The sequence below is a fragment of the Macaca mulatta genome, chromosome 4, assembly GCF_049350105.2.
Source record: "Macaca mulatta isolate MMU2019108-1 chromosome 4, T2T-MMU8v2.0, whole genome shotgun sequence".
Classification (NCBI taxonomy): domain Eukaryota; kingdom Metazoa; phylum Chordata; class Mammalia; order Primates; family Cercopithecidae; genus Macaca; species Macaca mulatta.
Genome location: NC_133409.1, coordinates 32073247 through 32099496, shown reverse-complemented (window position 1 = coordinate 32099496; position 26250 = coordinate 32073247). Strand labels below are relative to the sequence as shown.

The 26250-nt window shown below is 34.2% G+C and overlaps 1 long non-coding RNA gene across 1 annotated transcript; it reads right to left on the bottom strand.

The window, feature by feature from the left end:
- Positions 1–765: 765 nt before the first annotated feature.
- Positions 766–25132, bottom strand: LOC144340276 (uncharacterized). The gene is made up of 3 exons (XR_013416191.1): positions 24937–25132; positions 5031–5173; positions 766–4221 (listed from the first exon to the last, which is right to left on the bottom strand). It is a non-coding gene; the product is annotated as an uncharacterized LOC144340276 (long non-coding RNA).
- Positions 25133–26250: the final 1118 nt, after the last annotated feature.

Below are 26250 nucleotides of genomic sequence, written 5' to 3'. Positions count from 1 at the left end.
TGTAGCACTGCTAAGAATTGCAATGCTTGCTTTTCTTCCTCTATTACATCCTTCCACCTCAAGCTGCCATTGTGGAAAAAAAGGCATTATTTAGTAGGAAAAAGAGAAAGAATAGGAAACTTCTAACCTAAAAAATTGTATCCTAAAAAAAAGTATTTGTTCTTTTTCTTTCAGTCAGTTCCTCTTGGAAACTTTTTTCTTCAATTTCCGGTTTTCTCTGATTCCTTCTCTTTGCCTACAAACACACTAAACAGTGATATTAAATGTAATATTACAAGTTGTAATATCACACTAAACAATGGTATTACAATTTGTTTCATATCTCTGAAGAATCATTCAAAGCCTTTATTTAATTAGTAATACCTTAAAATATTTAAACTTATTAAAATAACTGAAAAAGTAGCGGTAGTAATTTTAGTTACCGTCCTCTCTTTCTCACCTTTCATTTATTTCTTAAGTATTAAGAAACTCCGTAAAACATAGATAGGCGTATCTTATGTCTCGCTGTCTCTTACAAATGAGTCAAAATTTCTTGACATTCCCATTATCAACTCTATACTCATGAAGTCAATATTTTTACTTTACCTAAACTTTACATTTATTTTTCCAAGTATCTCAATTGATGAAACAAATCTTACTATTTTGCCAGTTCTCCTTGTTCCCTGTCTCTTGGACTCTGATTTCCTTAGCATTTCAAATAATTTTATTTTCCTATATTTAATTTCTGTTCATCTGCATAAAAACAATATATAATCTTAGGTATCCTTTTGGAACATCTGAATTTATTTATGTATTGATACATAATAGTTGTACACATTTATGGGGTACATGTGATATTTTGATACAAGTGTACAGTGTGAAACAATCTATTGGGATATTCATCATCTCAAACATTAATTATTTCTTTGTGTTGAAAACATTTCAAATCTAGCAATTTTGAAAAATACAATAAATTATTTTTAACTATACTCACCCTATTGTGGTATCTAACATTGGAACTTATTCCATCTATATAGTTGTATTGGCATTTACCAATCCCTCTTCATCCTCAAAAATCTGAAAATTCAGCAATTACAATGCTGGGTAGAGATTCAAAAGAAAGAAAATCAATATATTGAAGAGATAGCTGCACTCCCATGTTTATTGCAGCACCATTCACAATAGCCAAGATATAGAATCAATCTAAGGGTCCATCAGTGGATGAGTGAATAATAAATATTGCATATACACAATGAAATAAATATTATTCGACCACAGAAAAGGAAATCTTGTCATTTGCAGCAACATGGATGGAACTGGGGGAATATCAAACTTTAGCAAGTCAGCTGCTTGCCAACTTTATTCAGTCTTCACAGAGCATTTCAGACCTATTCTTTAGACAATATTCTAGCACAGATTGCTATCAAATAACTTGTGAAATGTCATAGGTATTTATTATTAGATCTGTTCTTCCTCTTTCAATTCATCTGCATGGTTTTGCCAGAACAATATTTGATTTGATTTGACCCCTTCTCCCCAACTGCATGAGTTTGAGAGTGCTTTTATGTTGCTTACAAAAGTTACTTTGAACATCTTTTTAAGGTTGAAAACAAAATAATTTGACCCTAATTAAATCTATCTAACTGGATTTTACATCACTCCCAATAAGTCTTCTATTCCAACCCAGTTAGCTTTCTTACTGTCCATCTAATCCCCTTCCGTATACCAGCCTCATGGGGGCCTCTTGGTCTTGATTCGCATCATTTCTCCCACTAAAAGCAGCTGGAGCATATTCATGGTGCTTTGCAGTTCCCAAAGCATTTCTGCAGGCATTATTTCATTTGATCCTCCTTGTAATCATAACAGATAGTCAGGATTATTTTTCCCTATTAGTCACAGGAGAAAGTCCAGAAAGGTTAACAGGCTTGCAAAAATCATATGACTCTCAATGCACCCAAAGTCTTGTGATTTTGAAAAAACTGTATTTATCACAGCAGAACACTTCTTAGAATACTTCCTGAGACCTCATTAAGCTTTCTATTTATTATTCAAGCCTAATTAAATTGTTTCTCTTCCTTAAACGATCTTATGTCTCCAAAAGCCCACAGAGATCTCGTCTCATATTAGATATCTGCACAATAGATGTTTAATAGGTATATTCACTTTTATCTCTTAATATTTTGATCATGAATCCAAAGAACTAGAGTGTCATTTTGGCATGGGCAGGGATGGGGTAGTTCTGAGTGCTTACTGTGGTGTTTTGATACTCAAATTATTTTGGTTGAATGAGGGAATTCTGTTTTGTTCGTATAGGTCAGAATTTCCTATGCCTAACATATTCAAAGGAAGGATTTATTCTTGTCTTCAATTATTATTATTTAAAATCACTCTTTAGATTAAAAATATTGTTAGAATTCAAAAACAGTCAAATTTAAAAGGACAGGTTTTATTTTTCTTATGGCAATTTAGTGGTAGAATTCACATAATAACTTAAATAAGTTGACTCAACAATATCCAGTGTTGTTTTTGCCTTTTGTCCAATGATTTTTTTTTGTTTTTAGACAGAGTCTCCACTCTGTCACCCAGGCTGGAGTTGGGTGGTGCAATCTCCGCTCACTGCAACCATGCAACCTCCACCTTCCAGGTTCAAGCAATTCTCATGTCTCAGCCTCCCGAATAGCGGGAATTACAGACATGCACTGACAAGCCTGGCTAATTTTTGTATTTTTAGTAGAGACTGGTTTTCACCATGCTGGCCAGACTGGTCTCATACTCTTGGTTTCAAGTGATTCGCCCGCCTCTTCCTCCCAAAGGGCTGGGATTACAGGCGTGAGCCGGTCCCAATGCTTTATTTTTATTATGAGAAATATTATTTGACATTTCAACCTCACTTTAGTTCTCAGTTATTAAATATTTTCTGAGAACAAGGTGTGGCTGCTTAGTTTTCTCTGAAAATGAAAGAGATGTGGGTTAGCTAAGTAAAATCAGTATTATTCCACTGTGATTAACCCCAAGATTGACAAACAAAAATTTCAGTTGGTCACCCTATGTGACCTTAAATAATCTTTCTTAGCTATCATGCTACTTTTACACTGCTAAGTTATCTCTGCTTGGCTTGGACATATTCATCTGACACAATTACACATGACAAGCCAAGAACAAATAATATCAAATGCATACTAACATTTCCTAGTCTTTTGGTATTCAACAATCTTGGGAAAACATAATAGATTGGAAAATCTTTCATATACCAAAATTGTATTACATATTACATATACTTATTTAAAGTAAACTAAACCCACATCAAATGATATATTTAGAAAATATTTATCTATAATTATTACTGATCTTTAGATTTGTCAAATTGTACTGCCTGAATCATATTTCCTAAATGTTTATTCAGTGAGAAGATCACAACCAATCAGATATATACATATAGCTCTCACTGAAGATGGAGTATAGAGATTTTATCTACCCGTAAGAAATGGAACCAGTTCTCAACCATGTTTCCTACAAGAGGGGTTTCTAAAATTGTTTTATCTGAAATATTAAATTATTCAGATGATGGGTTCTACTTCCAGAGTTTATAATTAGTATGTGTGGGATCGAGCTTAGGCATCTTTCTCTCCCTAAGTATATTTATAATACTCTGCAGATGATTCTTATGACTGATCAAGGTATTGAATCGCCATTTAAGAGAATTGCCACCACTTTTACTCTGAATTGTTTCTCTTGCAATACTTTTGTAGGCTGTTTGCCACTTGCTTAGGCATGTCACGCTTCAAATGAGTTAGATGTAGGAAACTCTGACCTATAAAGACAGAACAGAATTCATTCATTTAATGAAATTATTTGAATATCAAAGCCCTCAGAATTCAAAAAAGTTGCTACTCTAGCCCTTTGTTCAACTCTATATTCTTTACTGGACCCAGCAGTCTGTTGAGATTCAAATAATCTTAAAGAATATCACACTTGAAGAGATTGTAATTCTTTAATTTTACGATAATTATTAGCATCTACTTAGGAAGAGGGCTATATTAGACTCATCAAATAATGTCACCATGGGTAAGAAGCAGCCATTGCCATCTAAGGACTTGCCATAATAATAACAACAAACATCTCTATGAGATATAGGAGGATAAGACAAGAGTGCAAAGGAATGTAATTTAAGACTAAATGTAGTAAGAATGGCACAAGGTCTTGGGAGAAGAGTTCACAGCCCAATTAGCCGATCAAGATTGCCTGCAAGGAAAGCAGAATTGTTATTAGAGACTAGGAAGGGAAGGGGGCCAAAAGGATGGGGAGAGGTTGGTCAACAGATACAAAACTACAATTTGGAGGAATAAGTCCTAGTGTTACATTGCACAGTAGGTAACAATGGTTTACAATAAGGTATTGTATATTAAAATATAGCTAGAAGAGAGACTTTTGAGGAACCTCACCACAAATAAATGACAAACGCATAAGATGATGGTCATGTTAAATACTCCAATTTGATTATTATGCAATATATATGTGTATTAAGACATCAATTTGTAGCCCACAAGTATGTACAATTACAATGTGTCAATCAAAAAATAAAAAAGAGATGCTGCATAAGGAAAATCACATTTGTGCAGGCAATACATGATGAGTGAAATTTGCTAGATAGAGATGAAAAAGGACAGATTTCTGTAACAGAAAAAAGAGCTTAAACAAATATTTGAAGGCTGGAAAACACAGATTCTATTTGAAAAACGTTACCTAGTTCAGCTTGTTTTAAGAGTATGGCACATCAATAGTATAGAATAAGTGAGAGGTCAATGAACCAAGTGACTGGGTGTTGAATGGATATTGATATCACCAAACATATTACAGGGCTAGTGGTAAAAATAAAGACACTCTCCAAAAAATAAAATATTCAGTGAATGAGAGGGAATGATTTGGAGGATGATAGACAACTGCAACAAGGTGGGGTTATCGCGTAACAGATTCTGAAACGATGCACTTAAAAATATATGGGTTTTTGTGGGGGGACAGAAGTAGCTATAAAGGGCAGAAAGAATACATACCTCGTCTTGTTGACTGGGAGAAAAAGCCATCAACCGAGGGACATACAAGTTATGCTGTATCTAATATGATGAAGTGTCCAGTGGAGAGGAGGCTGAGAATATTGCACTTGTTGAGATGACAAACTCATGAGTTCCAGGGAGCACTGTGAAAGAGTTGACAAGACATGGAAGCTTCAGTTAGACCAGTGGATGTGCAGATGCAAGTTGGGGTACAAGTTCAGTTGATGCATGGGGAGTAATTGGGCAGGTCAGAGAGGGTCTATTATGCCACTGTATGGGCTTGGGATATTATTCCAGGTGAGACTGAGCCATTGGAGCGTTTTGAACAGAAAGTATTTCTCTGGCCTCTTTGGAGAAAGGAAGTAAGGAAAAAGTGTGAAACAGAGATACCATTTAGGAAATTTTTGCAATAATCTGAGAGACAGACAATGTCAATTTAGGATAAGGTGGTAGAGATGGGCATGGTTATAACGGGTCAGATTCTGGAATCATTTAGAAAGTAGAACCAAGAAGATTTTCTGAAGGATTAGATATGGACTATAAAGAAAAGAGAGGAATTTAGCATGACTCGAAAGTTTTTGTCCTGAGTAACTAGAAGGAGGAACTTGTTACTAACATAGATGATAAAGACTGTTCAAAGAGCAGGGTTTGGGGAAGAATATCAGAAACTCATTTTGGAGTTTTATGTTTAAGAAGTAAATTAAACATCTAAATGGACATACTGACTAGGCAGTTGGATATACAATTCTGTAGATGAGTACTTCAGGGAAGGTGTATAGGCAGGAGTATAAATCTATGAATTGACTGTGTATAGGTGGTAAAAGAGAGGACAAGATGAGCTTCGTTTTCTCTTTTTCTGATGCTCTTCCCAGGAGCAAAACTTCCTAAAACAAAAATGTACCTCTACCGAATTTTATTTACCAAGACCTGATTTCAGGCTGGGTGAGATCTGGTGGCATGTTGGAATCTAGTTTCTTCCTCCAGGTCTTCAAGATTGTGTTGAGTTCAACAAAAAGTAGATTAAGCTCCTTTGAAAGGCAGGATATGCATCATAAATTAAGAAAAAGCATGTACTACTGCTATTAAGACAGATTTGTTGATAGTTCTTAGAAGTTTTTCTCATCAGGAGTCAGAAGCCCAGTAACATTTCCATTCATTCACTTCCTGATTGAGTCATTCATTCCTTAGCGAGAAACACTCATTAAGTACCTTCTATGAGGAATAGGATGGACAATACTTGGTGTGGAATAATGTAAGGTGTGAGGGAGGAGAAGGAAGATTCTTGCCAAGACTTCCGAGGTGTTTAGCTTGTGTGGTGCCTCTTAACCAAGCTGGAAATAGCAGCAAGGAGCAGCAGGGCAACTGGGTTTGTGTAGGAAATTATATTTTTACCTCTTAAAATCAAGAAAATTATAGGCTACTCAAATGAACGGTCTAGTAGGCAATTGTTGCAGTATGTTCAGAGCTCAGGAGGATATTAGGAAGGGAGAGATTCCATGCCAGAAATCCTGGACCAATTTTCTCCCAGATCATAGCTACACCGGATCTTTCTTTTTTCTAGGTCTCAGCTTAAATGTCACATCCTTAGTGACTTTCCTTTCTCTTACCTTATTCTCTTCGTGTCCTCTTCTTCATGGCAATATACCATTTAATTTTTCTTATTTATTTACTTACTTGTTTGGTGTATTTACATATTTAGTGTATGGCTGTAGTATTCCACTTTAAGTTTCAAGATGGTGATGACCATGATTATTTTATTTCAACTAACATAAATGTCTGGGACATAGTGATCAACAAAGCTGTGTACAATAAATGAATGAGATATACAATTGGGAATTTATAGCACATCACTGGCAATAGAAGCTCAGGATATTAATGAAATTTCTAAGGTTTACAAAGAAGAGGACCAGTGAAATAATCTGAGGACATTTCAACATGAAAGTAAGAAAATAAGAAAGTAATCATTAAGGTGATTTCAAATAACCGAAAGAGAACAATGGCTTGAAACCAAATGAAGAAAGTATTTCAAGCACAGCACTTTTTTTTTTTTAAAGAAAACCAAAAGTTAAACTCTAATTCTTGGTCTTTATTTTTGTAGAAAAATAAAAGAAACACAAATCAAATAAAAACAATCTCTAGTCATTTATTATTTTTGCCCTTCTCCTTCTGATCAACTATGTCTATGAACCACAGATATTGAATGTATTTTCCTGTACATTTCTAGTTTTTCTTTGGATTTGGAACTATTATTTACTTAGTTTTAAAAAAAAACCATCTTAATTTTCTTATACCAGTGTCCAATGTAGTTAAACAATAAAGAATATGCATTTGCGTGTCTCTCAGTGTGTAATATGTAGAAAGAGTGTATGTATGTGTGCTCCTGTGTGATCTTTTAGATAAAAGGAGGGTTTGAGTCAATGAAAATATTTCATGAGTCCTATCTAGGTCTACATAAGAGAGCTCTGAAAATACAAAGTGCATAGGGTCTAAATGTACTGATTAGAAGATCTAAATGTCGTCAAGAATGACCCACGGAGTGAATAATTTGTTTCTCTAGGAACATATGGAATCCACTGACTTCAGGAAATATTTTCAGAGTGCACACATATTTCTTTAAGACATTAACATCCCAGGGGAAAAGGAGGAATAAAAACATGACAGGGAGTAATTTAAAATGGCAGGTACTGCAGTTTTCTTTTCCTGTGCTGGAAACCTGATATTTGATACCAATGTAGATGATTTTCTTAAGATTGCTATAAAAAGTTGATACTGTTCTTTCCAAATTCTCTAAGATTTATTTTTTCCTCCTCCTTTGTGGAATTTTGTTGTTTTTGAATGGCTTGGCTTGTGGGTACAAAGAAATCAAAACATTGCACATTATTTCTTAAAATGTAACCACAAGAAAACGCAAATGTTGAGGCTCTGATTCACAAAAGAATATTGCCTATTAGTTACGGTATGGTTCAGTGGGAAAATGGAGTCTAAAATTAAATTATATTTCACTAGACTGTAACACAATCAATCCTTGATTTTTGTGCATCAGTTACGTTATTTCTCTGTTTCATTTTAATCTTTTCAGCATTTTAAATAAGATTATAACACCTCAGGTGACTTAAATGCTGGACTTCAGTACAGGCAACATAGGTTCTAAGTCTCATTTTGCTACAGATGAGATATGTGACTTTTGGGAAATTACTTAAATTATTTGAGTTTCAACTTCTTTACCTATTAAAAGGACTGATACTATCCATCTTAAAAATTATTGTGAGGATTAAATCAGATAATAGAAATAAGTGTGCTTTTCCTTTCTTTGTTTCTAAATGTTCAGTCTTTGGCTGGCTGCTGAAAATGTTAAAATTACTGGGTACATTATCCACAAACCTTGGAGAACATAGTCTTCTACCTGAATCTAAACTTAAAAGGCAATACTTGTGGGAAAAAAATTTCAGAATTACTTAGGTGATGTGGTTGTCCTGAAATAAAGCTGTGTTATACTGTGGAAAGACGGTTCCTGTGTTTATAAACGATAGGCTTCATCTGAGGATACAGATTTTTATGACAATGGCATTTGTAATGATGACCCACAGTATGAAATCCATCCTAATACTGCAACTCTGCACATTCATGAATCCACTAATGAAGCCATCCCATAACTTAAAACCTTTCTTTACTTTAGATATGAATATATCTCTGATTGTATTACTACAAAGAGTATCTTTACAAACTTTAAATTTACAAAATTCTTGGCAATCATCTTATTAGCATTTCTTTTTACAGTCTGAAAGATAATATTATTTTTGGACACAAACTAATCAACAACTGGTCTTCGACCTAAGGCAAAACTTAAGTCACCTGCCCTCTGATACTAATAACTTTTATAAGACAATTTTGTTTGACCACTTAGCTTATTTATATTGCCGTGGTTGTTGTTTAAGAGACAACAGGGGGCCCTTGCAGGGCTGGCTTCATGAATATAGAATCTGTTTAGGTCACACAGGTTTCTGTCCTCAGAAAGGCCCTGTACTTGGTTTAATGCTATGCTGTTATCATCTTGAAATTTGTAATATTTTTTTTTTTAAACTTGTGATTTGTAACTGAAGTTTGATGGACTATTAAAGCATGCCTATGAGTAGAGGAGGTATGAGCAATATGTGTGTTTACAGTTCCTTACCATCCATTTGTAAAGAGCCTTTTTGATGCCTCATCAACAGAATTGCAATGAATCCATGAGGCATGGGGTTTCAGCAAGGCTCAAAGTAAATACAAAGTTAAGTGTGTTATGGAAGCTGCTATGCTATAGAAGGAAAGAGAGAGATAAGGCAAATCCATAGTTGTTTTTTCTTTCATTCCTTCTTCACTCATGGGTAAACTGAAGGTAGAGAGTATTAGTACAATGTGTGCATATCAAGAAATGAAATGAAAACAGGCGAGTTAGCTTTGTGCAGGGTTTATATTGTTCTAGTAAGAACCAAGTGCATATGCATGTATAAACTACAAAATAGGAATTGTATAATTTCAATGATTCTGCTTACAATAGTATGTTTTTATATTTTTTAAACTTGATGTTGCATAATATAAAAATGAACAGCAAAATTTATGTTAAAATTTAAAATTTTAATTGTTCTTTTCTTAGAATGACATTAAATAGCAAATAAAAGCACCATGACAGTTTAAGAGAAAAAGCACAATATAAAAGAAAAAGCTTTATATTTTAATAACTTTTAATGGTACTTTTTTCCTGCTTTGTGAACAAGGGACTTTGTATCTTCACTTTGCATTGAACCCCATAATTTATTTAGTTGGCCTAAACTGCAAAATTTAATCTCTCTCTCTCTGCGTGTATATATATATATATATATATATATATATACACACACACACATATATATAGATATATATGTGTGTGTGTATATGTATGTCAATTAAGAAAAATTAGTGGTTAGATAAAAAGGATCACAGGAATTCATCTATCAATTCATTTCTTTATTCATTTGTCCACTCAATTATTTACTGAGCTTCTCTTAAATTGTCCTAGAAACTATAGATTCACACAAGTGAACAGGACAGAGCATCACTGCTCTCATGGATCTTGGTATGTGGGGAAGACATTCATTATCATTAAATATTTACAATGTCAATTATTTAATAAAAAATATGTTAAGGGATAAGAAGAAAAAATCCAAGATGTATGAAGGTATATAATAAATGACATCTAACTGCTAATATTGGTTCAAGAGCAACTGTAAATTTCCTCTTTCCTACCTAGTAGATGTCAGACACTGTTTAAGGCAATAAAATATAATAAACATTGGCCCCAAGAAACTCCCAATTTATTACAAGTATCATGTATTCATCATTAATATGTAATAATGTGCAATACTGTTATGACAGAGATGGATTCAAGGTGAAGCAAAGACAAAGCAATCATTTTCTGAGTGTTGGTGTTGGGGTTTGGGGTAGAGAGCCCTTAAAGAAGCCTCCCACTAAGAGGAATGTGGGAGCAATAATTTTTGTAGGATTTGAGAAGTCAATATTTTAAATATTAACACCTTAAATCGAATGAGTGGAAATCAGAACTAGTGAACTTTCCTATGATATGTTGCCTTTCCCTGGGCTATAGTGAGCATGTCTCCTCCAGATCTTTATATCTCTTTCTATTGAAACAGAGATTTTACTTGCTCCTGTTCTAGAAAACTCTTTGAATACCATGTAATTTTTCAACAGTCAATATCTCCTTCTTTGCTATTTAGAACTTTGTTGCTAGGTTAATTATTCTCTGTTGCTATGCTAACAGAAGTGATAGCAGCTGTGGTTTACCTTAGTAGAGATTCTGTTTATTTGATTAATATTGCTCATCATTGGCCAAAATATTCAATTCCTTGTCTAACTTTCAAAATGCCCTGGCATATTTCTCTTATCTTTAGTTTAATGTCTTTTAATACATAACTTCTGTGATTAAATATTCACATCTAAGTTCTTTCTAGTATTAGATTATAACATTGCCAAGAACTGTAACCTACTTAAATCTTTAAGAACATTCACTAGATTACAATTTCTTTATATATCACATTGTACTGAGTAGGCTACAACATTGCAATATGAAATATTTTCCCTCTTGATTTGTAATGAAATTATCTCTAGCTACTAATAGTAACTAGTGAAACTAATGGTAATTTTCCTTGTTTAAAAAATGGATTTTGGGGGGGATTTCATATCAATTAATGGACTCTTCATCTTAAATACTTTTTCACTCTTTCCTTGACTGTAACATCTTGCTCTGAATTTTATTCCCTGGTTGCACTGATATACAGTTCCTGCTGTCCCTTTTCTACAGTGCTTAAATTCTCCTAAATTCCAACATTGACATGGATACCACTTAACTGTCTTTCTACAGTTTGTTTTCTGAAAATGAATACTCTATTCAGATTACTGATCTACCATATTATCTCATTCTTATGTCTATATGGATTTATAATTGTTTTCAGGTTCCATTACATGTTTGTGTGTTATGTCCCTTCTTGAGAGTGAGGGTCAGGGTCACGTTTGTAAACGTGCATAGTTTGACTGACATTTGGAATGTATATGTCATGAGTGCATAAATTTGAACATTTCTAAAGCACGTTTAATTTAAGGGAATTTTTTTCCTCCAAATAATGAGAGGTCTCCAGGTAAATGTAAATGTACCCATTACATTTACCCAAGTAAATATACCTGTTTTTGTGTGATTTTAGGAAAGGAGAGTCATTTTTTAAAAGTCTTCAAATTGTAGGCAGTGGACTAATAGGACCTGAAGGACCAAGTACAGGTACCTCAGAAGTGGTCTCTTGCCATGAATATCAATGGAAGTATCATTAAAGGTTTTTGTTTGTTTGTTTGTTTGTTTGTTTGTTTGTTTTTTCCAATTTCCTTCTTTCATGTCTGCATTAAGAAATCTTGGGGACAAAATTCAGACTCTTAAAAAAAATTTAAGACCACAAAACACCATGACTAAATTCATTTCTGATATAGCACAAAGATTCTAGTTCCTCCATTGAGGATTTCTTTCCTTTTATGATTTTAATAATTCATCTAGAATCACAAAATAAACCTCTTCCCAAACCTCATATTATATTCCAAAGCAGAAGTTGCAAGTCAAGAAGCTCATGTTGTAAATTCTAGGGTCTTCTCTGTTAGGATCTGTGTAGATCTCTGGCTGGTTGCTCTATGCCTGGTTCTGGAGCCTCTGCTAGTGCATTCTAAGAAGAACAAGGGAAGACCAGCAAGCCACAGCAGAAGAAACTCAGAAGGAAATGTAATTAACTTCGAGGCTTTCACAGCTTTAGACCTTGGTTTGTGATGAGTAGAAGAATGTCCATCATGAGAATGAAACAAGTGGAATGAAACCTTATGTTGGTACAACTGCAGTTATCAATGAGAGTGACTTCACCTTCACCCAAATATGTAAGAACAAATTATCTTACCTGACTGTGGGCAAAAAACTGAGGAATTCCCATTGTCTGACCTGTTATTGAGACATAAAATACCTCCACAAAAAATGTTTCCACGGCCCAACACACTATGAATATCACAATGAACCAAAGACTGTCATCACTAAAGTAATATATTTAGAACATGGTTAATGGAACCTGAGTAAAAAGTTTCTGATTGTGCTGTTCTGATCATTCTAAAGTTCAAAGCATTGCCATTTCACCAGGGAGGAGAAAACTAAACTAAACTAAAGTAAGACTGAATTACTCTCTAACTTGGAAAACAAGAGGACATGCCTGACAGAACTAGTCCCAAATAATTCAGACCAGATATCATATTCTTCATCTTATATCCAGTTCCTAACTTAAAAGAAAGTTGTCTACTGTAAGTTCACTTGGTCAACATTGTTCTATAATAGCACTATTTTAGGTGATGGTTAGGTTTCCAAGATTAGTGCAAATGTCTACTTTATTCAAGAAAACATATGCCTGAAGTATAAACATGTACAGAACATGTTTTGCTTTTCACAATGAAATTATATGAGAAAGATTCAACAATAGTTTCCCGTAGATTGGTACTTGAAGAAAAAGTATACTTCCATTAGACAGAGAGTTAGAAAAGGGCAAATTTGTGTGGGTTTTTAAGGAGATACATTGACATTTTCAAGGTCTTCAAAGCCTGATAGTATTCATAGAATTTGCGGTTAACTTTACTTAAAACGTTTAATCTTTCTCTTTTCTTATACAGGTAACGTTCCACAAACCCACACCTGTGTTATCAACCATACCTTAGGACAGAAGGAACGAGTTTGCGGAAAGGATGGTAAGTGTTTCTGAATAAATCGAAAATGCAATAGGAGATACATGAGAAGGAGTAAGTGGCCAGAGCAGTATATTTATAGACAAGGAATAGTACCCAAGATGGAATTATCTCTGTTGTGATAGAAATGAAAATGTAAGAACATTATTGCAGACACAAACCTTCTCAATGAAAAGAAGTAGGTTGTGGAGAAGAGATGCTGAGACATGCATTGGACTTATAAAGAGGACAGGGCCAGAAAGGCCAGAGCAGACACTAGTTCAAACGAAGGAAGAAAATAAAAATGAAGACCCGACCTGTAGAAAAATTGCACAAGTAAGCAGTATAATCAGGGATCGTTTCACACCCTTGATTACAAAGGAAGACAGACTAGCCAGGAAGCTAGACTATTGAGCTAGACAGACTAGGTCAATACAGAAACAATACTCAGTTACTGAGTTACTAAGGAGCAGATCTTATGATAATCTTCACATGGGTTATTGTATCTTTTTTTCATGAGAACCTCAATGTGGATGTTATGATTATGAAGGGCCATATAGTACATTCATATCCTCAATGTGGATATTACAATTGTGAAGGGCCATATAGTAGATTCCAGTTTTATGGATGAGAAGACTCTAGGATATAGAAACACTAAATAATTTTTCTAAAGTCATTCAGATAGTAAATGGGAGATAAGAGATTTGGACTTAAGAAGTTTGATATTTGCTGTATGTAAATATCCCAATGGAGCATTAAATGCTCCAAACTTAAAATAAGAGAGTTCAGGTGTGTGACTATTAGAGCTGAAATTGGATTCTTCTGGGGTTTATTTATTGCTCCTGCTGTCATTGATAAACCCTATTTCCAATGGTTTAAATCTCCCAAGTCCCTTGAAGGTGGCAGGTAACATATATCAAATCACATAGTTCCCATCCTAGCCACTAGGTGGTGGTTAATACTATCAACTCAAGAGTGTTTCCCGATACAGGCAGGGTGGAAAAGGACAAAATGTTTGCAGTTTTTAGTGGTCAAACTAGGTGCTCTTATTGTATAGTGGTGAGATGGCTAATTGTTTTTAAAAAGAAAAAATGATGTTGAAGGGACAGATTCTCTCATTCTTAACGTACTTATTGAGTGTCTATTGTGCTCCAGGCACTGGGATAGATGCCGGAAACATAAAGGTAAGCAACAGAGTAGGGCAAGACATATAAACACCTAACCAGGGTTACATATCAATGTGGTGATTGGCTAAATAGAGATATATGCCAGATATAAAATTGAAGAGAAATATTGCAAAATGAGGTGTGTGTGTGGGCACACCTACATGTATAGTCAAAGAAAGATTACAAAAAGTTTAGGAACGAAGAGACCAAGACCTAGGATAAAGACTTTGCCACTTATGCAACAGGATGCAGTAACATTTATAGAACAGGGTTGTATCAATGATAACCGTACTATCAGAGTATGAATCATGTATAGTTCCTTTATTTTTAATGGCAATGACTCAAATTATAATTGGTTACATCTGATCACTCTGTCACTTTGGAACTATATATTTGATGATTTTATCTACTTATTATTTTAAAATAATGATCAATTCTACACTCATATGAATGAAAGACATCAATCTTCTAATTAGAGGTTCTGGTCAGATGATATAATTAGTGTTATTATAACTGTTGAGTAATAAATAAATAGAATGCAGCAAACTATGTGTGTATAAATAAAAATGGACTGATATTCTTTGTTTTGTGCATAGACGTATGTGTGTGTGTCTGTTAGCCAAAGATATTAACAACAACAAAAAATTTTGAATTTCAGGCTTAAATAAACTTGATTTTTCTCAACTTGTCATTTTTGTGTTTTGGAAAGCCTACATTTGTGAAGCTGAATTTTGTGAGGTCAGATATAGTTTTTGTTCTTATTATGCCAATTAATGTTAAGATTGGTTTCATGCTTGTGGCTCAGAAAAATACCAGGGTTGATATTACCACCCATATTGGCCAACGTGAGAAAGCAGAATCCTCTGAGTTGGTTCTGAACCCAGTAGCATTGGAGAACATCCATGCATGGTTAACCCACTTGCCAGAGGCCCTCTGGGAGTAGTCAGAGATTTGCCCTTCCTGATGCTTGAAAACCCTAATAGTGAGTTCAAGATTATCCACACCAGTCATCTATACACATGATAATCAGGATATTTATAGTAGAAAACCAGATATGGGCATTCCTGCTTAAATATTGTAAAAGAATGAAACTTAAACCTATTTTTAAAGATAGATAATTGAATATCATATAAAGCTATGTAGGCCAAGGAAACTAGAAATTTCTCTTAATTATTAATTTAAGTGATCTACTTAAATACAAAAATTTAAATTTTCATTCTACCTCTATCATTGTGTTAGAAAATATGTCTGTAATATTCTTGAGAAAACTTGAGTATCTCTCACTAAAAAGCATGCTGTAGCAAAAGCAAAATCTCAAAAAAATAACAACAACATGAAATGATTAAATACCTACCTATATACATGAAAATTAACCTACTACTCTTAAAGTGTAGTAATTTTTTTTTCAAATCAGACTTTATTTGATTCAACAAGTTGGATGTAATTCATGATAAAGAAAAAAACCTACAATTTCTAAGCTAGAAGAGCTCATAGAGCAACTCAACGAGGTTTTGATGGTGCCAAAGTAGACCCAGAATTTAATTAGTGGAGAAGATGGAAAGATATAAGCAATTTCATAATAAAAATGAAAGAATTTTACATTTTTGTCAGCCTAAAGAAAGGAATGAATAAAAATAAAGACTCTCAATAAAACAGACTTTTCTATTTCTTAATGAGATGGCAGTGGGTAGAGACTGAAATACTTTTTAAAATGTCTAATTTATGTCATCTGCTTGCTGTTATATTATCATCACTACATTAACTTCTCTACTACTCCTGCCTAATTGTAAAAATTATAAAACAGTGCTCGTTCTTATGTGCACGGTGTTTTAAAAAAGTTAGGTCAACAGTGGCAGAAAAAATTGGGAACCTTCTGGATAAAATTAGAAGTACGCCTAAATTAAAATGTAGACTAAAAAACACTTCTTTGCCCAATAAGAATGTAAGTTTTTTTTCCAGGCTAGACACTGAGGAACAAAGAAAACCACATTGATTTGTGACAATACTTTGCATTATTTATGAGTACCAGCAGTGCTCCTAGTTATATAATTAATGAAATAAATCATCTTGAACCAGTAATACTTTTAATTTACCTGGTAGAAGTAACTACGAGAACACTTTCACACTCCTGGCCACATGCATTTACCAATAGAGAAAACGATTTCCAATAAGATGAGCTCACAATAAAAAGTTACCAATGAGATGAGGAAAAAAATCTAATATGAAAAGATACAGCAAAGAAAAATTAGGCACTCAGAACTTTAGAACACAGAATTAGAAGTTATGGATTATAAAGCAAATATGTTTAAATTGATCATATCAACACAAAATAAATTGAAGAGTACAATGTGTTATGAAAAATGAGTAGACATCTTTGAAAAATAACCAAATATAATCCCTAGGGAAAACAATGTAATCATTTTTTAAAGACCACTTGAAAGCAGATTAGGTGTTGCTAAAGGGAGAAGCTCTGAACTAGAATATAGGTCTGAGGAATTACCCAGAATGCTGCACATAAACATAAAAAGATTAAAAACACGAAGTACAGACTAGACACATAGGGCCTAGAGTGAGAATGAGGAGATGCAGTATTTGTTAAACAGTGTGGCAAACTCAATATACAAAGATAATTTCTCAGAAGTGATGAAAGACAGGAACACTTACATTAAAAACAGCAACTCATCGAGTCTCAATCAGGACACATGAGAATAAATATGTACCTGTAAATACTGTAATGAAATGCAGAATCACTAAAGATTAAAATAATTCTTTGAAGCAACTAAAGATAAAAAATGTATTACCCAGGCCAGGCACAGTGGCTCATGCCTGTAATCTCAGCACTTTGGGAGGCTTAGGCAGGCAGATCATGAGGTCAGGAGATCAAGACCATCCTGGCTAACACGGTGAATCCCCATCTCTACTAAATATACAAAAAAAAAACTAGCCAGGCGTGGTGGTACCCGCCTGTAGTCCCAGCTATTCAGGAGGCTGAGGCAGGAGAATCCCTTGAACCCGGGACGTGGAGGTTGCAGTGAGCTGTGATTGTGCCACAGCAGTCCAGCCAGGGCGACAGAGCAAGGCTACTTCTCTAAACAAACAAACAAATAAATAAATAAATAAATAAATAAATAAATAAAAGTATTACCCATAAAACAACTAATTTCTCAAGACAGAAAAAGACCAGATGTTATAGATAAAATTGTGTCTGCCTCAAATTCATATGTTGAAGTCCTAACTCTCAGTACTTCAGAATGTGACCTTATTTGAAATAGGATAATTACAGATATAATTAATTAAGATGAAGTCACCCTAGAGTTACATGGTCCCCTAATCCAATGTGACTAGTGTTCCTATAAAAAGGAAGATTTGGAGACAGATGGGCACAAAGGAAAGACAATGTGAAGAGAGAGAGAGAGAAAATGGTTATTTTTACAAGCCATGGAGAGAAGCCTGGAACAAATCCTTGCCTCATCTCTCTGGAAAGGAATCCACCCTGCTGACACCTTGCTTTTGGACTTCTAGCTTTGAGAACTGTGTAATGCTAGACTTCTTTTGTTAAAGCTACCTTATTTGTGGTGGTTTGCTCTAAGAGTCCTAGCAAATTAATACAACAGACAACAATGGAACGTATTATAGCTTCAGAATACTGAGGAAAGTTAACTTTTCACTTGAAATTATATGCCCAGCTATCATTTACATATAATGACAGCACAAAGATAATTTTCAAACAAATAAGAATAACTTTCTCCATTCAGAGATTCTCATAAAAATTTCTTTAAAGATGTATCTTAGGAAGAAGAAAATTGAACTTAGAAGGAATAAATTCAATGCAAGAAGACATGATATGCAATTGGATTTCTGAACCTGGAGATAAATTTAAGCAATCATTAGTTTATTAAAATAAAAATTCTAATGAGTAATTTTACAGATGCTAAAGAAAGGTGCCAAGGAAAAATGTGATAAATATAAAATAAAAATAGCACCCAAGTTTAGAAAAGAATAATTAACATTAAAGCATAATAAAGTTCTTATATTGTTTTGGAAGAATATGTTACGATAAGATTTATTTTTTATTAATCAAACTGACTGACAGGAAGTAAGACAAATAAAAGTTTTTAATACTTCCTGATTTATGCAGTGATGGGTTGAGAAAGAAAAATTAGCAAGGGAATATATAATTAATGCTGTTGTGTTTGTAACCAGTGAGTAAATTTGGTTTCTTAAAATAAGTATATTCTAATAAATACAACTTCATAAAAATAATATTGTGATATATACATTTCCTTCAGTAAACAAATAAGGCAAATCTTTTGTAGTCATAGCTTAATTCTATGAAAAATGATGATAAAAATCTTTGTAGTTAATAGCAAATAATACAGTAAGTTTTCTTGCTCTTCTCATTTAACAAATACTCAGAAATGTAAATTTTTGATACTAAATTACAGAACATGTAAAGATTTCATGAAAGTACAATCTTTGTATCACTTGGCAAATGCTTTTTAGTTTATCACCTTTATGAGAAATCATATGTAAATATTCTCCAAAATTCTGTTACTTTTGCAGCACATCTCTATATGGTTTGGGACTGGGAGTTTCAACTACAATCTCAACTAAAACTGAATCACAAAATTTGGATTTACAATTTTCTATTTCCACACTAGAGTTATTAATAACAGACATTGCTAAAGCAAATGCATTTATATTAAAAATTAAATGTAGCCACTAGAAAAACTTTTTAAGTATAAATATGGAATAAAAAGGTGCAACCAGTATGAACAATATTAGGTTGGATAAGATAAAAACTAGCAAATAAAAAAATGCTAAAAATAAACAAAATTTTAAAAATAATTCCTATAAATGTAAATGGAGTAAACTTTTTTTATTTTTCTTGAGATGGAGTCTTGCACTGTCACCCTGGTGCAATCTGGGCTCATTGAAACCTCTGCCTCCCAGGTTCAAACAATTCTCTTTCCTCAGCCTCCCAAGTAGCTGGGATTACAGCCATGCGCCACCATGCCCAGCTAATTTTTCTATTTTTAATAAAGATGGGTTTTCAGCATGTTGGTCAAGCTAGTCTCGAACGCCTCACCTCAGGTGATCCACCCTCCTCGGCTTCTGAAAGTGCTGGGATTACAGGTGTGAACCAACGCATCCAGCCAAGAGTAAACTCTTTAGTTAAAGGCAAATAATCTCAGATATAGAAAAAAGAATAAATTCAATTATATTTATGAGAAGCACACCTTAAGCATAACAAAAAATAGCTAGTGTTCACCTAGGAATAAGCACATTTCATAGTGCTTAGAATTATAACTTCTTCCAACCTCACAAAAGCCTTTTGACATAGTATTCAGCTGGATTGACCTCATGCTTATGTCCAGAACTATCTGGAGTAATCACCCTTGGCCAATGTTATGATATATTTTAAGTAGTGATAAATTATTTTCTATAACCATGGGTTCATGAGTTGTGGATGCACCAATTTGTCAACACTGTTTTGTAATTGATGATTTGCATCTGTTTTTGGTGGAACCTGGGTAATTTTTATGATTAAGGATGATCACATAGCTGGAATGTGCCTGTGTGACCACCTCTCTATAACAGACCCTGTCATGAGCAGACTTTGAGCTTGTTGGTGCCAAGATGCTTTGCATGCATTTTGATGGCGATTCAAAACTAGGAGAACAAGTCAATCCAGTGCAATCCATAGTGAGAAGACAAGCCTGCATCTGAGATTTCCAGACCCCTTTCAGTGAATACTTTCGTTTTGCCATTGTTGCATTGTATCCTTTACCCAAAATAAAGCTATTTTGTGAGTATATACTATTTGAGTCCTTTCAGAAAACAATCACTTACGATAATTAATGTAAAATTGAGGCAGATACATACTAAGTTAATATCTCTGTTTTTAAAATGAGAAGAGGGAGGCATGGAGATGTTAAAAAACTCCCCCTGGATAATACCGTTATAAAGTGACAGAGCAGGGACTTAAACCCAGGAAGTCTGAGAGCTCAAGACTTGCTGTCTTCCCCACTGCACTACATTGCATCTCTGGTGGAACAGAAAAATTAAAAACAAAGATAGGGAAAACATACTCGGCAAATAAATTCAAAGAGGAAACTTGTGCAGCTTTATAATTAATGAACAGAATAGATTTTGAGGCAAAAGATATTGTAGAGAGAAAACTTTGCTAAGTAATTTTACATAAAAATACTAATCAAAAAGATGTAACAATTCTGAACACATGTGCACCTCTATCAAAAGAATCTTATTATGTGTAAAAAAACTGACACAATTTCAAGAAGAAATTGATCAATCCACAATCATGATGCATAGCACCACTCTTAATATTTGATAAGTCAAGCAGATTAAAAATAATATTGATGTTCAAAATTTGAACAACACATAAAAAAGCTTGATAATCTTGGCATATATGTAATTTTGCTCTTAAATTAGAGAGCACATGTGACCACATATTATTTTAAAAGGATTATTAAGGTATATAACAGGTATATATAGCATATAAACAAAATGCTTTTTAATTTAGGTTACATTTTCTTATCATTCAGTGACAAAATTAGAAACAAATAACAAAAATGACCCACAAACCTGTCTTAAATCAGGACATTTAACAATGAACTTCTTCACTTAGACTTTTGGTACAAATGGAAAAATATAAATCAGAATATTTTTCCTTCTCTTCCTGGCACACTTAAAAAGCAAGAAGAAAAATAAACTATAAAAACTCCATCTTGAGTGTGAATATAGGAGAAAATTATAATACAAATATATATTTGAGATTAAGAGCAGAGGACAGAGAAGGGCTCACTAGCAGAATATCTCAGAATGCCCCAGCAAAGGCTTGGTGTGGTGGCTCATGCCTGTAATCTCAGCACTTTGGAAGGTAGAGACAGGTGGATCACCCGAGATCAGGAGTTAGAGACCAGCCTGGCCAACATGGTGAAACCCTGTCTCTACTAAAAATACAAAAATTAGCCAGGTGTGGTGGTGTATGCCTTTAATCCCAGCTACTGGGGGTGCTGAGGCAGAAGAATCACTTGAACTGGGGAGGTAGAGGTTGCAGTGAGCCGAGATCACACCATTGCACTCCAGCCTGGGGAGCAGAGTGAGACTCCATCTCAAAAAAAAAAAAAAAAAAAGCCCCAGCAAAGTGTTCTTGTGAAGCTGAAGGGAGTACCATAAAGTGCAAAAACCACATTCAGCATTGATGTTATTCAGTGCACATAATAGTGTTAATTATTAAAATCCTGCAATAATTCAGAGTAGATTTGTACATAGTTGCTGTTCCATGCTCCCTGAATACATTCACCAACCCCTTTTCAGCTGCCTTGGCTTTCTCTGCTCCCTTTCTTTCTGTACTATTTGCTAAATATTTTAAATATTACCCTGGCTAGTCACTTTTTTCAATAAGCATGGGAGCTAATGAGATTAAGGTTGATGGCAGAAGGCCTCCTTGATCTGGGAAAAGGGAGTTGCAGAGGTATGGTTACAACACACACACACACACACACACACACACACACACTCTCTCTCTCTATATATATATCCCCCTACATGCAGGAAGCACTTCACCTCTACAGTAGTGGTAAAGGAGAGAATTTGGTATGTAAAGTCTGTAAGGCTAATCTGGCCCATTCTATCTTTGCCTTCAAAGAAAACTCTTACAAACAGTTGATCCAGAAAATACAACTAATTCAAAAATAATAAAATATAAAAAGAAAAAATAGAATTTATACAAAGATACTATAAGAATAAAGAAGAAAATGAGCATTACAATATGCCAATAGATTAAAAAAATATATACCAGAAGAGGGACACCACGGAGTAGTTGAAAAGCATTATCAATTATAAGGATGAAAATAATAAAATCAATGAGTTAATAAATTCCATGGTGGAAAGCTACAAAGAAGAAATGAAACACACACACACACACACACACACACACACAAAATTAAATGGAAATTAGAGAAAGAGTGAAAAATGAGAAAGCATGATAAAGATTGAATATAGATGCAAAGAAATCCAACATATGTGTAATTAATTGGAGTCTCCACAGGAAAAAAATAATGGGAAAATATGAATATATAGATAATTCTAATATATCTTTAAAAAGAGCTAACAAAATCCACATATTGAAGTGTCACCATGTTTGACAGAAAAAAAAATTGATCCAGAAGTGTTGACACTGAGATATATTCTAGTAACTTTTAATTTTAGATATAAAAAAATACATTTTAGTCAGTCTAGATGCTCACTTAATTTGTGTGTGTGTGTGTGTGTGTGTGTGTGTGTGTGCATGCGCATGCATGGTGGTAGAGAATGGAGACTATTCCGAGTTTTAATTCCACTGTGGCAATGTAAGTTTCCTGTACCTCATCCCTATAGTTCATAGCAAGGACAAACTTTGAAAAAATACAAAAATAATCATAACAAATAAACAAAAACCCCAAGTGACCTAAAGTTTCTAAAAAGTAAAGAAAAGTAGGCAATTTGTAGAGGTGAGTTAAAGCCTGAAAAAGCAACTGGAATAAGGAGGTGATTTCTTTTCTTTCTTCCTTTGTATGGTTTTGCCCCAGGTTCAGCCTCACTCACCAGGTGTGCTGCATGGGCAGCTAAAATTTCAGAATAAATGCTGACATTTTTCTGACCTAAGCGATAAGTCTCGAATAGGGGATTTTGTCCCATGGGAAACATTTAGCAATGTCTGAAGACATTTTTGGTGTAACTGGAGGTAAGAGTTTGAGATGCTACATATTTTTACAATACACAGGACAGCACCTTACAACAAAGAATTATTTGGCCCTAAAAGTCAATAGTGCCAAAGCAGAAAAACCTTAAAGCAGAGTTACTGCAGGAAAAAGCCTGGGCAGGTAAGAGAGTCAGGGGAAAGTCCCAGAAGAGACACAGTCAAAGAAGAGGATCCCTTAGTTCAGTGTAAAAACTCATTCGGAAAAGTGCACCTTTTTTTCTTTTTCTTTTTTCTTTTTTTTCCCGAGATGCAACCTTGCCACGTTTTTCTGGCTGGTTTCCGTTTCCTGGGCTGAAATGATTCTCCTACCTTAGACTTTTGAGGAGCAAGGACTACAGGCGCACACTATCACAACTGGCTAGAAAAGTGCACACGTCTTAAATTTATAATGTATCAGTTATTGTGAAATGATAATGCCCAGATAACACAACAAGGGCAAGAAATAGGATATTACTCGAGTTCTAGAAGCCTCCTATATAGAAGAAATAATGGTTAAGAAACCTGTTTTTCTTATAGACAAATCTGCTTCAACAATTATCAATTTAAGTCCAATCTTGTTTTATGTGTTCCCTTACCCATTTTTTCTCCCCCTATATCATTTTGAAGCAAAATCAAGAGATCTTAGATCTTATATCTACTTTCACATATATTAGTATGTGTATCTGAAAGAAAGGAACTCATTTAAAAAAATAACTACAGTCACATTATAAACACCAAAACACCAACTGTAAGTCCTGAATATCATAAAAGCTTCAAATCTCACATAGATGTCACTTAATGCTTGGTGTTTTGTTTGGATCAGATGCAAGTAAAGTCTGATTGGTTGATTTGCCTTGAAGTAATTTTTAGTTTGTTTCTCCTCCATTTCTTTTTTTTTTTTTCCCCCCAGGGTTTACCAGTCTGCAGTTTACTGATTATATTCTTCTTGTGTTATTTCATGTGTCCCTATATCCTCTGTATTTTCTATAAATTGCCCTTTAGATTTAGAAGCTTGATTAGATTGAGATTCAATTTATTAAATTATTTTGAGGGACAAGACCTGACAGAGGTGCCTATTATCTCCTTTCACTCCATTAATTCATTAGAGGTTGCAAAATAGTGATTTTTTTTTCGAATACGATTATTTTTATTTGCTGGACTATCTATATTTAAAGTTTGCTTTTTTTCATCATTCTTTGCCTGATGTTTGTGCCTTTAAAAATGCTTTTTTAATGTACTTTTGTCCAGGTTTTAGGGTTGTTTTAGGATGGGCGGCTAAATCATGCCATCTTGGAGACAATCTGAAGTTTCTTTGTTATCTATTAATAGAGCTTCACAATTTTTTACAGGTCTTGCATATATTTTGTAAAATTTATTCCTAGAGATAAATTGATTTATATAAAAATCTAGAAACTCTTGTACTAGATATTCAATTATACATTCATCCAGCAACATTAATTGTATTTAACTACCTGCAAGTCTTATTTTAGACAGTCTCCTGAATGAAGTAAGTCAGAAATTGTCTCTGCCCTCAATGAGCTAATGGAAAACAACAAACTAATGGAAAACATGTTGTTTTTCGTTAGCTGTTTGTATTAGTCAGGGTTCTCTTAGAGGGATAGAACTAATAGGATACACACACACACACACACACATATATATAGGAGTTTATTAAATATATATATTTATATACTATATATATATAGTAGTTTATTGAGTATTAACTTACACGATCACAGGGTTCCACTATAGGCTGCCTGCAAGGTGAGAGGCAAAGAGAGCCAGTCTGAGTCCCAAAACCGAAGAACTTGGAGTCCGATGTTCGAGGGCAGAAGGCATCCAGCATGGGAGAAAGATGTAGGCTAGGAGGTTAGGCCTGTCTCTCCTTTTCATGTTTTTCTGCCTGCTTTATATTGGCTGGAAGCTGATTATATTGTCCCCACCAGATTAAGGGTGGATCTGCCTTCCCCAGCTCACTGACTCAAATGTTCATCTCTTTTGGCAACACCCTCACAGACACCCCCAGGATTAACACTTCGTATCCCTCAATCAAATCAAGTTGACAATCAGTATTAACCACCACACTGTATATATTCCATTAGCTATAATATACATGTATTATGATCTGTGTGTGTATACGTGTGTGTGTATATATATATATATATATATAGAGAGAGAGAGAGAGAGAGAGAGAGAGAGAGCATTCCTAATCCAGAAATGCAAATTTTAAAATGCTCCAAAATATAAAACTTTTTGAGAGACATGATGATGCTGCAAGTGGAAAATTCCACACCTGACCTTATGGGATGGGTTGTTGTCAAAATGAAGGCACATAATGCACAGTATATTCAGTGCCTCCAAGGGAAAAATTACCCCCCCAACCCCCTTCAGTTTTGATACATCTTTTCCTTGTATAGCCAGATTCCCCTTTGCAAGTACGTCAACAAAGGGTAAAAAAAAAAAAAAGGTACATGCGGAGGCTGGATGTGCCCATGGCGGGTTACTACGATGTGCCACATGGAGCCAAGCCCTATGTACATGATTCACTGTGGGTTTTTTGCTTATTCTCTGTTCTGGGTGTAAAGATACTGTTGAAAATGTCAAACAGACCTGCAGCTATTACTATGGTAAAAAAGAGGCTAAAAAAAGAGGAAGAATTTATATTTATTTATATCACAGAAAGTCAAGTTGTTCTAGAAATTGGACAGTGGTATAAGTGTGAAACATCATACAAAGAGGATAGTATTAGAATTATTACCATATATGGCCTGAAGAAAAAAAGTATACATTGTTGAAACTCTATGCTGAAAATGATGGACAAAGTTAATGAAAAATGGAAACACTGCATAAAGCTAGAAATGAAGATCTCCGTCTTTTATTGGAAGAGAGAATCCATCAGTATCGCAGTGAACACATACCACTTAATGTTATGCTAATCATGGAACAAGCAAAGATCTGTCCTGATGAACTTAAAATTGAAAGGAACTATAAATATTTAATAGAGTGGTTGCAAAAATTTCAGAAAAGATGTGCCATTAAATTT